This window comes from Oncorhynchus clarkii, chromosome 8 (genome assembly GCF_045791955.1).
Source record: "Oncorhynchus clarkii lewisi isolate Uvic-CL-2024 chromosome 8, UVic_Ocla_1.0, whole genome shotgun sequence".
Lineage (NCBI taxonomy): Eukaryota > Metazoa > Chordata > Actinopteri > Salmoniformes > Salmonidae > Oncorhynchus > Oncorhynchus clarkii.
The window spans coordinates 2,372,957-2,388,557 of NC_092154.1; the positions used below are offsets into that span (position 1 = coordinate 2,372,957).

At 42.2% G+C, this 15,601-nt stretch overlaps 1 protein-coding gene across 1 annotated transcript in view; it reads right to left on the reverse strand.

Annotated features, from left to right (window-relative positions):
* LOC139414871 (uncharacterized) overlaps window positions 1-15,601 on the reverse strand; it is a 64,164-nt gene that overhangs the window by 2,429 nt on the left and 46,134 nt on the right. The gene's annotated exons all lie outside the window — the stretch shown is intronic.

Here is a 15,601-nt window from a genome sequence, read left to right on the forward strand (position 1 = left end):
ATATTAGTCAAACACTTATTTTTCAGAGGCAATAGATGAGATAATAGCTGACTAAACAGACTCACATTTCCAATAAATTATCACATTTTTTTATTTTTATTTGGACGGGCATTTTCGTTTAGTTATAGTTAGATAATACCTTCCAAATAAAATAATAAAATATAGATCATTTATTTGAAATATTTATCATATGCAGCGCTGCCTCAGTATGTCTAGTATGTGTAGACCATGTTTCTGATGCTGTCTGGTTAAAGAACAGTATGGCAGGTCATTATTTTTGGCCAGACAGCATCAGAAACATGGTCTAAATCAAATCTAAATGTATTGGTCACATACACATATTTGGCAGATGTTATTGCACGTGTAGAGAAATGCCTGTGTTTCTAGCTCCAACAGTAATATCTAACTAAATGCCTGTGTTTCTAGCTCCAACAGTAATATCTAACTAAATGCTTGTGTTTCTAGCTCCAACAGTGCAGTAGTATCTAACTAAATGCTTGTGTTTCTAGCTCCAACAGTGCAGTAGTATCTAACTAAATGCTTGTGTTTCTAGCTCCAACAGTGCAGTAGTATCTAACTAAATGCCTGTGTTTCTAGCTCCAACAGTAATATCTAACTAAATGCTTGTGTTTCTAGCTCCAACAGTAGTATCTAACTGAATGCTTGTGTTTCTTGCTCCAACAGTGCAGTAGTATCTAACTAAATGCCTGTGTTTCTAGCTCCAACAGTAATATCTAACTAAATGCTTGTGTTTCTAGCTCCAACAGTAGTATCTAACTGAATGCTTGTGTTTCTTGCTCCAACAGTGCAGTAGTATCTAACTAAATGCTTGTGTTTCTAGCTCCAACAGTGCAGTAGTATCTAACTAAATGCTTGTGTTTCTAGCTCCAACAGTACAGTAGTATCTAACTGAATGATTGTGTTTCTAGCTCCAACAGTGCAGTAGTATCTAACTAAATGCTTGTGTTTCTAGCTCCAACAGTGAAGTAGTATCTAAATGAATGTTTGTGTTTCTAGCTCCAACAGTAATATCGAACTAAATGCATGTCTTTCTAACTCCAACAGTGATATCTAACTAAATGCTTGTGTTTCTAGCTCCAACAGTGCAGTAGTATCTAACTAAATGCCCGTGTTTCTAGCTCCAACAGAGCAGTAGTATCTAACTAAATGCTTGTGTTTCTAGCTCCAACAGTGCAGTAGTATCTAACTAAATGCTTGTGTTTCTAGCTCCAACAGTGCAGTAGTATCTAACTAAATGCTTGTGTTTCTAGTTCCAACAGTGCAGTAGTATCTAACTAAATGCTTGTGTTTCTAGCTCCAACAGTGCAGTAGTATCTAACTAAATGCCCGTGTTTCTAGCTCCAACAGTAGTATCTAACTAAATGCTTGTGTTTCCAGCTCCAACAGTGCAGTAGTATCTAACTAAATGCTTGTGTTTCTAGCTCCAACAGTACAGTAGTATCTAACTAAATGCTTGTGTTTCTAGCTCCAACAGTGTAGTAGTATCTAACTAAATGCTTGTGTTTCTAGCTCCAACAGTGTAGTAGTATCTAACTAAATGCTTGTGTTTCTAGCTCCAACAGTAGAGTAGTATCTAACTAAATGCTTGTGTTTCTAGCTCCAACAGTGTAATAGTATCTAACTAAATGCTTGTGTTCCTAGCTCCAACAGTACAGTAGTATCTAACTAAATTATTGTGTTTCTAGCTCCAACAGTACAGTAGTATCTAACTAAATGCTTGTGTTTCTAGCTCCAACAGTAGAGTAGTATCTAACTAAATGCTTGTGTTTCTAGCTCCAACAGTGAAGTAGTATCTAACTAAATGTTTGTGTTTCTAGCTCCAACAGTAATATCTAACTAAATGCTTGTGTTTCTAGCTCCAACAGTGATATCTAACTAAATGCTTGTGTTTCTAGCTCCAACAGTAATATCTAACTAAATGCTTGTGTTCCTAGCTCCAACAGTGCAGCAGTATCTAACTAAATGCTTGTGTTTCTAGCTCCAACAGTGAAGTAGTATCTAACTAAATGTTTGTGTTTCTAGCTCCAACAGTGATATCTAACTAAATGCTTGTGTTTCTAGCTCCAACAGTGATATCTAACTAAATGCTTGTGTTTCTAGCTCCAACAGTGCAGTAGTATCTAACTGAATGCTTGTGTTTCTAGCTCCAACAGTGCAGTAGTATCTAACTGAATGCTTGTATTTCTAGCTCCAACAGTAATATCTAACTAAATGCTTGTGTTTCTAGCTCCAACAGTGCAGTAATATCTAACTAAATGCTTGTGTTTCTAGCTCCAACAGTAGTATCTAACTGAATGCTTGTGTTTCTAGCTCCAACAGTAATATCTAACTAAATGCTTGTGGTTATAGCTCCAACAGTACAGTAGTATCTAACTAAATGCTTGTGTTTCTAGCTCCAACAGTGCAGTAGTATCTAACTAAATGCTTGTGTTTCTAGCTCCAACAGTGCAGTAATATCTATCTAAATGCCCGTGTTTCTAGCTCCAACAGTAGTATCTAACTAAATGCTTGTGTTTCTAGCTCCAACAGTGCAGTAATATCTAACTAAATGATTGTGTTTCTAGCTACACCAGTGTAGTAGTATCTAACTAAATGCTTGTGTTTCTAGCTCCAACAGTACAGTAGTATCTAACTAAATGCTTGTGTTTCTAGCTCCAACAGTGTAGTAGTATCTAACTAAATGCTTGTGTTTCTAGCTCCAACAGTGTAGTAGTATCTAACTAAATGCTTGTGTTCCTAGCTCCAACAGTACAGTAGTATCTAACTAAATGATTGTGTTTCTAGCTCCAACAGTACAGTAGTATCTAACTAAATGCTTGTGTTTCTAGCTCCAACAGTAGAGTAGTATCTAACTAAATGCTTGTGTTTCTAGCTCCAACAGTGAAGTAGTATCTAACTAAATGTTTGTGTTTCTAGCTCCAACAGTAATATCTAACTAAATGCTTGTGTTTCTAGCTCCAACAGTGATATCTAACTAAATGCTTGTGTTTCTAGCTCCAACAGTAATATCTAACTAAATGCTTGTGTTCCTAGCTCCAACAGTGCAGCAGTATCTAACTAAATGCTTGTGTTTCTAGCTCCAACAGTGAAGTAGTATCTAACTAAATGTTTGTGTTTCTAGCTCCAACAGTAATATCTAACTAAATGCTTGTGTTTCTAGCTCCAACAGTGATATCTAACTAAATGCTTGTGTTTCTAGCTCCAACAGTGATATCTAACTAAATGCTTGTGTTTCTAGCTCCAACAGTGCAGTAGTATCTAACTGAATGCTTGTGTTTCTAGCTCCAACAGTGCAGTAGTATCTAACTGAATGCTTGTATTTCTAGCTCCAACAGTAATATCTAACTAAATGCTTGTGTTTCTAGCTCCAACAGTAGTATCTAACTGAATGCTTGTGTTTCTAGCTCCAACAGTAATATCTAACTAAATGCTTGTGGTTATAGCTCCAACAGTACAGTAGTATCTAACTAAATGCTTGTGTTTCTAGCTCCAACAGTGCAGTAGTATCTAACTAAATGCTTGTGTTTCTAGCTCCAACAGTGCAGTAATATCTATCTAAATGCCCGTGTTTCTAGCTCCAACAGTAGTATCTAACTAAATGCTTGTGTTTCTAGCTCCAACAGTGCAGTAATATCTAACTAAATGATTGTGTTTCTAGCTACAACAGTGTAGTAGTATCTAACTAAATGCTTGTGTTTCTAGCTCCAACAGTACAGTAGTATCTAACTAAATGCTTGTGTTTCTAGCTCCAACAGTGTAGTAGTATCTAACTAAATGCTTGTGTTTCTAGCTCCAACAGTGCAGTAGTATCTAACTAAATGCTTGTGTTTCTAGCTCCAACAGTGCAGTAATATCTATCTAAATGCCCGTGTTTCTAGCTCCAACAGTAGTATCTAACTAAATGCTTGTGTTTCTAGCTCCAACAGTGCAGTAATATCTAACTAAATGCTTGTGTTTCTAGCTACAACAGTGTAGTAGTATCTAACTAAATGCTTGTGTTTCTAGCTCCAACAGTACAGTAGTATCTAACTAAATGCTTGTGTTTCCAGCTCCAACAGTACAGTAGTATCTAACTAAATGCTTGTGATCCTAGCTCCAACAGTAATATCTAACTAAATGATTGTGTTTCTAGCTCCAACAGTGCAGTAGTATCTAACTAAATGCTTGTGTTCCTAGCTCCAACAGTAGTATCTAACTAAATGCTTGTGTTTCTAGCTCCAACAGTGCAGTAGTATCTAACTAAATGCTTGTGTTCCTAGCTCCAACAGTAGTATCTAACTAAATGCTTGTGTTTCTAGCTCCAACAGTGCAGTAGTATCTAACTAAATGCTTGTGTTCCTAGCTCCAACAGTCCAGTAGTATCTAACTAAATGCTTGTGTTCCCAGCTCCAACAGAGCAGTAGTATCTAACTAAATGCTTGTGTTCCTAGCTCCAACAGTGCAGTATATTTTCCAAAGATTGCACGTTTGCTAGCAGGATGGAAGGCAGTGGGGGTTTATTATATCGCCTATGAATTCTCAGAAAGCAGCCCAATCTCCGGCTCCTTTTTCTCATCCTTCTCTTCACACAAATGACGGGGAACTGGGCCTGTTCCCGGGGAAGTTACAAACAACACAAAGAATTGGATAGGAACACGAAAAACATCAGCCTTCTTCTCTGCCGCCATCTTAGTTTACTCCAGGGGATAATGTCAATGTTGCCTTGATTACATAGAAACTGGCGCCATCTTAGTTTACACCAGGGGATAATGTCAATGTTGCCTTGATTACATAGAGACTGGCGCCATCTTAGTTTACACCAGGGGATAATGTCAATGTTGCCTTGATTACATAGAGACTGGCGCCATCTTAGTTTACACCAGGGGATAATGTCAATGTTGCCTTGATTACATAGAAACTGGCGCCATCTTAGTTTACACCAGGGGATAATGTCAATGTTGCCTTGATTACATAGAAACTGGCGCCATCTTAGTTTACACCAGGGGATAATGTCAATGTTGCCTTGATTACATAGAAACTGGCGCCATGTTAGTTTACACCAGGGGATAATGTCAATGTTGCCTTGATTACATAGAAACTGGCGCCATCTTAGTTTACACCAGGGGATAATGTCAATGTTGCCTTGATTACATAGAAACTGGCGCCATCTTAGTTTACACCAGGGGATAATGTCAATGTTGCCTTGATTACATAGAAACTGGCGCCATCTTAGTTTGCACCAGGGGATAATGTCAATGTTGCCTTGATTACATAGAAACTGGCGCCATCTTAGTTTACACCAGGGGATAATGTCAATGTTGCCTTGATTACATAGAAACTGGCGCCATCTTAGTTTGCACCAGGGGATAATGTCAATGTTGCCTTGATTACATAGAAACTGGGAGCTTGAAGTGTCTGATAGTTGTGAGATTTGTTTATGACAGTTTACGTTGGAACACGTGAAAATTGTATGTACTTTTAGAATTGTTTGGCGAGCTGCTTATAGGCCTGTTGGAGACCCTTGCTCTACATTATTTGTTACCAACTGAAATTAAGCGAACTATTCGAATTTTAGCAACCAGGAAGTGGCGAGCGATTTCTGCATAATGCGTTTTTAAACATAACACTGAAAACAAATATATGAATGTACATTTATTTTCTAATATTCCACAACAATTTATTTTCTGTATCTTATTTTTTGTCATAATATCTAATATCTAATATAATATCTATCTATCTATATCTATCTATTTTTGGAAAAAGAGCAAATGGCAAAGATTAAGACACATTCACAAAAAAAATTTTTTTCCAAAATATTTCTTAAACATCATCAAACTATTTCATTGGTTAATTCCAAATGACATGCATACTACTAAAATCACTGATCTTAACGCAATTCCAATTCCTTTCTGTGAATGTATTTTCAAAAGTTAAAAGGGGACTTAAGCATAACAAAGTCACTTTTGTGGAAAAAGCTATTTCTCTTTACAGGTAATATTGATCCATTAGGATGTGGATATTTTAGATCTATTTCTCTAAGGTCTTTACAGGTAATATTGATCCATTAGGATGTGAATATTTTAGATCTATTTCTCTAAGGTCTTTACAGGTAATATTGATCCATTAGGATGTGGATATTTTAGATCTATTTCTCTAAGGTCTTTACAGGTAATATTGATCCATTAGGATGTGGATATTTTAGATCTATTTCTCTAAGGTCTTTACAGGTAATATTGATCCATTAGGATGTGGATATTTTAGATCTATTTCTGTGGGCAAATGGCATAACAGGATATGCCTATAGTAACTAAATATGTGGAATATGGACCAACACCGGTCTTGGGATATCAAGCAACAGTATATGTAAGTGCTAAAACAGGAACACACATAAGCATTGGGGATATCCTCCTCTATGTGGCTGAAACACAAACGGCAGATTCTGGCTTTAAGTAAATTACATTTAAATAATTAAATGTATACGTCCATATTTGTTGACAGCTAACTCATGTCTCACTCTGTAAACAACAAAACGTGACGGAATCACCGACCTGCATCTAATCCAATCGTGAGCTACAGTCAGTCTACATCTGTAAATCATACAATTATGATGACAAGGACTGCTTCATCAAGAACGGTAATGTGTGTTATGTGAAGTTATATTAGAAAATAGCCATTTTATAAAGTTGTAGATGAATTACCCAGCTAAGCAGATACAACTAGTAGTCATTGTGAACTACATTATTAAAAAGCTTTGTCCTTTCTTCTCAACAAAATGCAATTTACCACTTGGCTGTATTGTACCAACCTGTCACAGGCCCTCCCAGTCACAGCCCTCTTAGTCAACACCACCTCATAAGATGAGGAAATATATTATTTATTAGGATTGCCTGCTGCAGTTGTTTGAGAGGTCTAGTTTGCAGCAGAACATGCAACATATAGAAGACCATCAAGGAGACCCTCAGCATCACCAGACTCTCACTGTGAGCATTCCAAGAAATGGAACAGGGACCCTCACTGTGAGCATTCCTAGAAATGGAACAGGGACCCTCACTGTGAACATTCTTAGAAATGGAACAGGGACCCTCACTGTGAGCATTCCTAGAAATGGAACAGGGACCCTCACTGTGAGCATTCCTAGAAATGGAACAGGGACCCTCGCTGTGAGCATTCCTAGAAATGGAACAGGGACCCTCGCTGGGAGCATTCCTAGAAATGGAACAGGGACCCTCGCTGTGAGCATTCCTAGAAATGGAACAGGGACCCTCGCTGTGAGCATTCCTGGAAATGGAACAGGGACCCTCGCTGTGAGCATTCCTAGAAATGGAACAGGGACCCTCACTGTGAGCATTCCTAGAAATGGAACAGGGACCCTCGCTGTGAGCATTCCTAGAAATGGAACAGGGACCCTCGCTGGGAGCATTCCTAGAAATGGAACAGGGACCCTCGCTGTGAGCATTCCTAGAAATGGAACAGGGACCCTCGCTGTGAGCATTCCTAGAAATGGAACAGGGACCCTCGCTGTAAGCATTCCTAGAAATGGAACAGGGACCCTCACTGTGAGCATTCCTAGAAATGGAACAGGGACCCTCGCTGTGAGCATTCCTACAAATGGAACAGGGACCCTCACTGTGAGCATTCCTAGAAATGGAACAGGGACCCTCACTGTGAGCATTCCTAGAAATGGAACAGGGACCCTCGCTGTGAGCATTCCTACAAATGGAACAGGGACCCTCGCTGTGAGCATTCCTACAAATGGAACAGGGACCCTCGCTGTGAGCATTCCTAGAAATGGAACAGGGACCCTCGCTGTGAGCATTCCTAGAAATGGAACAGGGACCCTCGCTGTGAGCATTCCTAGAAATGGAACAGGGACTCTCGCTGTGAGCATTCCTAGAAATGGAACAGGGACCCTCGCTGTGAGCATTCCTAGAAATGGAACAGGGACCCTCGATGTGAGCATTCCTAGAAATGGAACAGGGACCCTCGCTGTGAGCATTCCTAGAAATGGAACAGGGACCCTCGCTGTGAGCATTCCTAGAAATGGAACAGGGACCCTCGATGTGAGCATTCCTAGAAATGGAACAGGGACCCTCGCTGTGAGCATTCCTAGAAATGGAACAGGGACCCTCGATGTGAGCATTCCTAGAAATGGAACAGGGACCCTCGCTGTGAGCATTCCTAGAAATGGAACAGGGACCCTCGCTGTGAGCATTCCTAGAAATGGAACAGGGACCCTCGCTGTGAGCATTCCTAGAAATGGAACAGGGACCCTCGCTGTGAGCATTCCTAGAAATGGAACAGGGACCCTCGCTGTGAGCATTCCTAGAAATGGAACAGGGACCCTCGCTGTGAGCATTCCTAGAAATGGAACAGGGACCCTCGCTGTAAGCATTCCTAGAAATGGAACAGGGACCCTCGCTGTGAGCATTCCTAGAAATGGAACAGGGACCCTCACTGTGAGCATTCCTAGAAATGGAACAGGGACCCTCACTGTGAGCATTCCTAGAAATGGAACAGGGACCCTTGCTGTGAGCATTCCTACAAATGGAACAGGGACCCTCGCTGTGAGCATTCCTACAAATGGAACAGGGACCCTCGCTGTGAGCATTCCTAGAAATGGAACAGGGACCCTCGCTGTGAGCAATCCTAGAAATGGAACAGGGACCCTCGCTGTGAGCATTCCTAGAAATGGAACAGGGACTCTCGCTGTGAGCATTCCTAGAAATGGAACAGGGACCCTCGCTGTGAGCATTCCTAGAAATGGAACAGGGACCCTCGATGTGAGCATTCCTAGAAATGGAACAGGGACCCTCGCTGTGAGCATTCCTAGAAATGGAACAGGGACCCTCGCTGTGAGCAGTCCTAGAAATGGAACAGGGACCCTCGCTGTGAGCATTTCTAGAAATGGAACAGGGACCCTCGCTGTGAGCATTCCTAGAAATGGAACAGGGACCCTCGCTGTGAGCATTCCTAGAAATGGAACAGGGACCCTCGCTGGGAGCATTCCTAGAAATGGAACAGGGACTTGAATCAGGTTGGTGACATTTGACCAGGTTGAAAGGTCTAAACAGTTTCCAAACGACCTCATCACCACGTCATGAAGTGAAATAGAAAGGTGATCCACCAGGATAATCATTTGACAGTCATATCATACTGACAATGTAATCAGTGCTGTGTGTGTGTGTGTGTGTGTGTGTGTGTGTGTGTGTGTGTGTGTGTGTGTGTGTGTGTGTGTGTGTGTGTGTGTGTGTGTGTGTGTGTGTGTGTCCGACCAGCATATTTGATGAGGGGCCAGGAGCTGATTTACGCTGCTTTGGCAATTGCCTCACCGCTTGCCTGCTCACCGAGGTCGTCGATGGGGATACCAGACTTAGGTAGGTTCAAACTTCAGTGCTAGGAGAGACTAGTCAAGGACCACATCACCTCCACCCTACCTGACACCCTAGACCCACTACAACTTGCTTACCGCCTCAATAGGTCCACAGACGACGCAATCGCAACCACACTGCACACGGCCCTAACCCATCTGGACAAGAGGAATACCTATGTGAGAATGTTGTTGACGGGCCGCCCCCAGGTGGTGAGGGTTGGTAACAACATCTCCACACCGCTGATTTTCAACACTGCGGCCCCACAAGGGTGCATTCTCAGCCCTCTCATGTACTCCCTATTCACCCACGCCTCCAACTCAATCATCAAGTTTGTGGACGACACTACAGTTGTAGGCTTGATTAACAACATTGACGAGACGGCCTACAGGGAGGAGGTGAGGGCCCTCGGAGTGTGGTGTCAGAAAAATAACCTCACACTCAACGTCAACAAAACAAAGTAGGTGATCGTGGACTTCAGGAAACAGCAGAGGGAACACCCCCCTATCCACATCGACGGGACAGTAGTGGAGAGGGTGGAAAGTTTCAAATTCCTCGGCGTACACATCACGAACAAACTGAATTGGTCCACCCACACAGACAGCGTGGTGAAGAAGGCGCAGCAGCGCCTCTTCAACCTCAGGAAGCTGAAGAAATGTGGCTTGTCACCAGAAGCACTCACAAACTTCTACAGATGCACAATCGAGAGCATCCTGTCGGGCTGTATCACTGCCTGGTACGGCAACTGCTCCGCCTACAACCGTAATGCTCTCTGGAGGGTAGTGAGGTCTGCACAACGCATCACCGGGGGCAAACTACCTGCCCTCCAGGACACCTACACCACCCGATGTCACAGGAAAGCCATAAAGATCATCAAGGACAACAACCACCCGAGCCACTGCCTGTTCACCCCGCTATCATCCAGAAGGCGAGGTCAGTACAGGCGCATCAAAGCAGGGACCGAGAGACTGAAAAACAGCTTCTATCTCAAGGCCATCAGACTGTTAAACAGCCACCACTAACATTGAGTGGCTGCTGCCAACATACTGACTCAACTCCAGCCACTTTAATAAGGGAATTGATGGAAATTGATGTAATACATGTATCACTAGCCACTTTAAAAAATGCCACTTAATATAATGTTTACATACCCTACATTACTCATCTCATATGCATATACTGTACTCGATACCATCTACTCCATCTTGCCAATGCCGTTCTGTACCATCACTCATTCATATATCTTTATGTACATATTATTTATCCCTTTACACTTGTGTGTATAAGGTAGTAGTTGTGGAATTGTTAGGTTAGATTACTTGTTGGTTATTACTGCATCGTCGGAACTAAAAGCACAAGCATTTCGCTACACTCGCATTAACATCTGCTAACCATGTGTATGTGACAAATAACATTTGATTTGATGATTTGATTTCAACATAGTACCTGTTTGTGTGTCAGATATCACCTATCCTGACTGGCATTGGTAATAGAACAGTGACTATGTGTGTTTGTGTTCACAGAACACGGAGACTTACAAGATTATATGACAGTCCAGACTGTCTCCCACATTCATGGTTTATTTTGATCAATTCCCATTAATGCCTTTAGACTGCTGCGTCTCAGTGCAAGAGGTGTCACTACAGTCCCTGGTTCAAATCCAGCCTGTATCACATCTGGCCGTGATTGGGAGTCCCATAGGGCAGCGCACAATTGGCCCGGTGTCGTCTGGGGTAGGCCGTCATTGTAAATAAGAATTTCTCTTAACTGACTTGTTAAATAAATAAAAACATGTCACCTCTATTAAATGTACCGTTAATTCCCATAATTTGGTTACAATTAACACGTCTGTTACTGCATGTATTAATTAGATAATTTAGTGGAAACATCGTTAGCAGAGTTCAAAAACTGCTACACTTTTGAGAAGCAAGTTTTGGTTTATTTCAATACCAACATTGACATTTTTTTATAAATATTTTCATTGTCTTTTGTTTGGAGTGTTCCATTGTTTGGAGTGTTCCATTGTTTGGAGTGTTCCATTGTTTGGAGTGTTCCATTGTTTGGAGTGTTCCATTGTTTGGAGTGTTCCATTGTTTGGAGTGTTCCATTGTTTGGAGTGTTCCATGTGAGCATTTGTCTGGTTCACGGCCAGATGTGATACAGGCTGGTGTTCTGATGTTGAAGAAGAGTGAGCGCCTGAGGACACATAGAAGTACTTGGCCTGCTGCGCACTGATGTGTTTGGGAATGTCTGATTTTTGATTGTCTTAACCATCATGTCCACCACGAATAAGCTGAGCTTCTCAGTCATTGTTATCTTCACCTCACACAGTGTCAACAAAGTCTGTTGTTTTAACATCCAGTATGAATTATAAATAGTTCCTAAAGCCTCACAGTATTTGACAAATATTTCCATCGCCCTCCCCCTCGATTATCACAAAGCCTTGGTGTGAAAGTGCAAAATATCATGATCTGATGATCCCATACGGTGCACTCTGAAAGTATTCAGACCCTTGATTTTTTCCACTACATCAATGCGTGACACATTCATTATCTGGAGGTTTAGTGACTCCACTACATCACTGGGTGATATAGTAATTATCTGGAGGTTTAGTGACTCCACTACATCACTGGGTGAGACAGTCATTATCTGGAGGTTTAGTGACTCCACTACATCACTGGGTGATACAGTCATTATCTGCAGGTTTAGTGATCACTTCATCACTGGGTGATACAGTCATTATCTGGAGGTTTAGTGACTCCACTACATCACTGGGTGATACAGTCATTATCTGGAGGTTTAGTGGCTCCACTACATTACTGGGTGATACAGTCATTATCTGGAGGTTTAGTGACTCCACTTCATCACTGGGTTATACAGTCATTATCTGGAGGTTTAGTGACCACTTCATCACTGGGTTATACAGTCATTATCTGGAGGATTAGTGACTCCACTACATCACTGGGTGATACAGTCATTATCTGGAGGATTAGTGACTCCACTACATCACTGGGTGATACAGTCATGATCTGGAGGTTTAGTGGCTCCACTATATCACTGGGTGATACAGTCATTATCTGGAGGTTTAGTGACCACTTCATCACTGGGTGATACAGTCATTATCTGGAGGTTTAGTGACCACTACATCACTGGGTGATACAGTCATTATCTGGAGGTTTAGTGACCACTACATCACTGGGTGATACAGTCATTATCTGGAGGTTAAGTGACTCCACTACATCACTGGGTGATACAGTCATTATCTGGAGGTTTAGTGACTCCACTACATCACTGGGTGATACAGTCATTATCTGGAGGTTAAGTGACTCCACTACATCACTGGGTGATACAGTCATTATCTGGAGGTTTAGTTTCTCCACTACATCGCTGCGTGATACAGTCATTATCTGGAGGTTAAGTGACTCCACTACATCACTGGGTGATACAGTCATTATCTGGAGGTTTAGTGACCACTACATCACTGGGTGATACAGTCATTATTTCCCGTTCTACTTCTGGACATCAGTGTGGCTGTGGTACATGAAGAACTTTACCAATCCCCATCTGGTTATCTCTCTCTCTCTAATTTAAGGGCTTTATTGGCATGGGAAACATATGTTAACATTGCCAAAGCCAGTGAAGTAGATAAATAACAAAAGTGAAATAAGCAATAGAAATGAACAGTAAACATTACCCTCACAGAAGTTCCAAGAGAATAAAGACATTTCAAATGTCATATGTCCATACAGTGGCGTAATGATGTGCAAATAGTTAAAGTACACAAGGGAAAATAAATAAACATAAATATGGGTTGTATTTACAATGGTGTTTGTTCTTCACTGGTTGCCCTTTTCTTGTGACAACAGGTCACAAATATTGCGGCTGTGATGGCGCATGGCTCAATCTCTCATGGCTCAATCTCTCATGGCTCAAAGTAGAGGAGACATTGACTTCATCACTACGTGTTTTTGTAAGAAGTGTTAACAAGCTACATACCTCACAAGACATGCCACCAGAGGTCTGTTTAAACTACTAGAACACAGCTCAGACACCCATACATACCCCACAAGACATGCCACCAGGGGTCTGTTTAAACTACTAACACACAGCTCAGACACCCATACATACCCCACAAGACATGCCACCAGAGGTCTGTTTAAACTACTAACACACAGCTCAGACACCCATACATACCCCAAAAGACATGCCACCAGAGGTCTGTTTAAACTACTAACACACAGCTCAGACACCCATACATACCCCACAAGACATGCCACCAGGGGTCTGTTTAAACTACTAGAACACAGCTGAGACACCCATACATACCGACCAAGACATGCCACCAGAGGTCTGTTTAAACTACTAACACACAGCTCAGACACCCATACATACCCCACAAGACATGCCACCAGAGGTCTGTTTAAACTACTAACACACAGCTCAGACACCCATACATACCCCACAAGACATGCCACCAGAGGTCTGTTTAAACTACTAACACACAGCTCAGACACCCATACATACCCCACAAGACATGCCACCAGAGGTCTGTTTAAACTACTAACACACAGCTCAGACACCCATACATACCCCACAAGACATGCCACCAGAGGTCTGTTTAAACTACTAGCACACAGCTCAGACACCCATACATACCCCACAAGACATGCCACCAGAGGTCTGTTTAAACTACTAGCACACAGCTCAGACACCCATACATACCCCACAAGACATGCCACCAGAGGTCTGTTTAAACTACTAGCACACAGCTCAGACACCCATACATACCTCACAAGACATGCCACCAGAGGTCTGTTTAAACTACAAACACACAGCTCAGACACCCATACATACCCCACAAGACATGCCACCAGAGGTCTGTTTAAACTACTAACACACAGCTCAGACACCCATACATACCCCACAAGACATGCCACCAGAGGTCTGTTTAAACTACTAACACACAGCTCAGACACCCATACATACCCCACAAGACATGCCACCAGAGGTCTGTTTAAACTACTAACACACAGCTCAGACACCCATACATACCCCACAAGACATGCCACCAGAGGTCTGTTTAAACTACTAACACACAGCTCAGACACCCATACATACCCCACAAGACATGCCACCAGAGGTCTGTTTAAACTACTAACACACAGCTCAGACACCCATACATACCCCACAAGACATGCCACCAGAGGTCTGTTTAAAATACTAGCACACAGCTCAGACAGCCATACATACCCCACAAGACATGCCACCAGAGGTCTGTTTAAACTACTAGCACACAGCTCAGACACCCATACATACCCCACAAGACATGCCACCAGAGGTCTGTTTAAACTACTAGCACACAGCTCAGACACCCATACATACCCCACAAGACATGCCACCAGAGGTCTGTTTAAACTACTAACACACAGCTCAGACACCCATACATACCCCACAAGACATGCCACCAGAGGTCTGTTTAAACTACTAACACACAGCTCAGACACCCATACATACCCCACAAGACATGCCACCAGAGGTCTGTTTAAACTACTAACACACAGCTCAGACACCCATACATACCCCACAAGACATGCCACCAGAGGTCTGTTTAAACTACTAACACACAGCTCAGACACCCATACATACCCCACAAGACATGCCACCAGAGGTCTGTTTAAACTACTAACACACAGCTCAGACACCCATACATACCCCACAAGACATGCCACCAGAGTTCTGTTTAAACTACTAGCACACAGCTCAGACACCCATACATACCTCACAAGACATGCCACCAGAGGTCTGTTTAAACTACTAGCACACAGCTCAGACACCCATACATACCCCACAAGACATGCCACCAGATGTCTGTTTAAACTACTAACACACAGCTCAGACACCCATACATACCCCACAAGACATGCCACCAGAGGTCTGTTTAAACTACTAACACACAGCTCAGACACCCATACATACCCCACAAGACATGCCACCAGAGGTCTGTTTAAACTACTAACACACAGCTCAGACACCCATACATACCCCACAAGACATGCCACCAGAGGTCTGTTTAAACTACTAACACACAGCTCAGACACCCATACATACCCCACAAGACATGCCACCAGATGTCTGTTTAAACTACTAGAACACAGCTCAGACACCCATACATACCCCACAAGACATGCCACCAGAGGTCTGTTTAAACTACTAACACACAGCTCAGACACCCA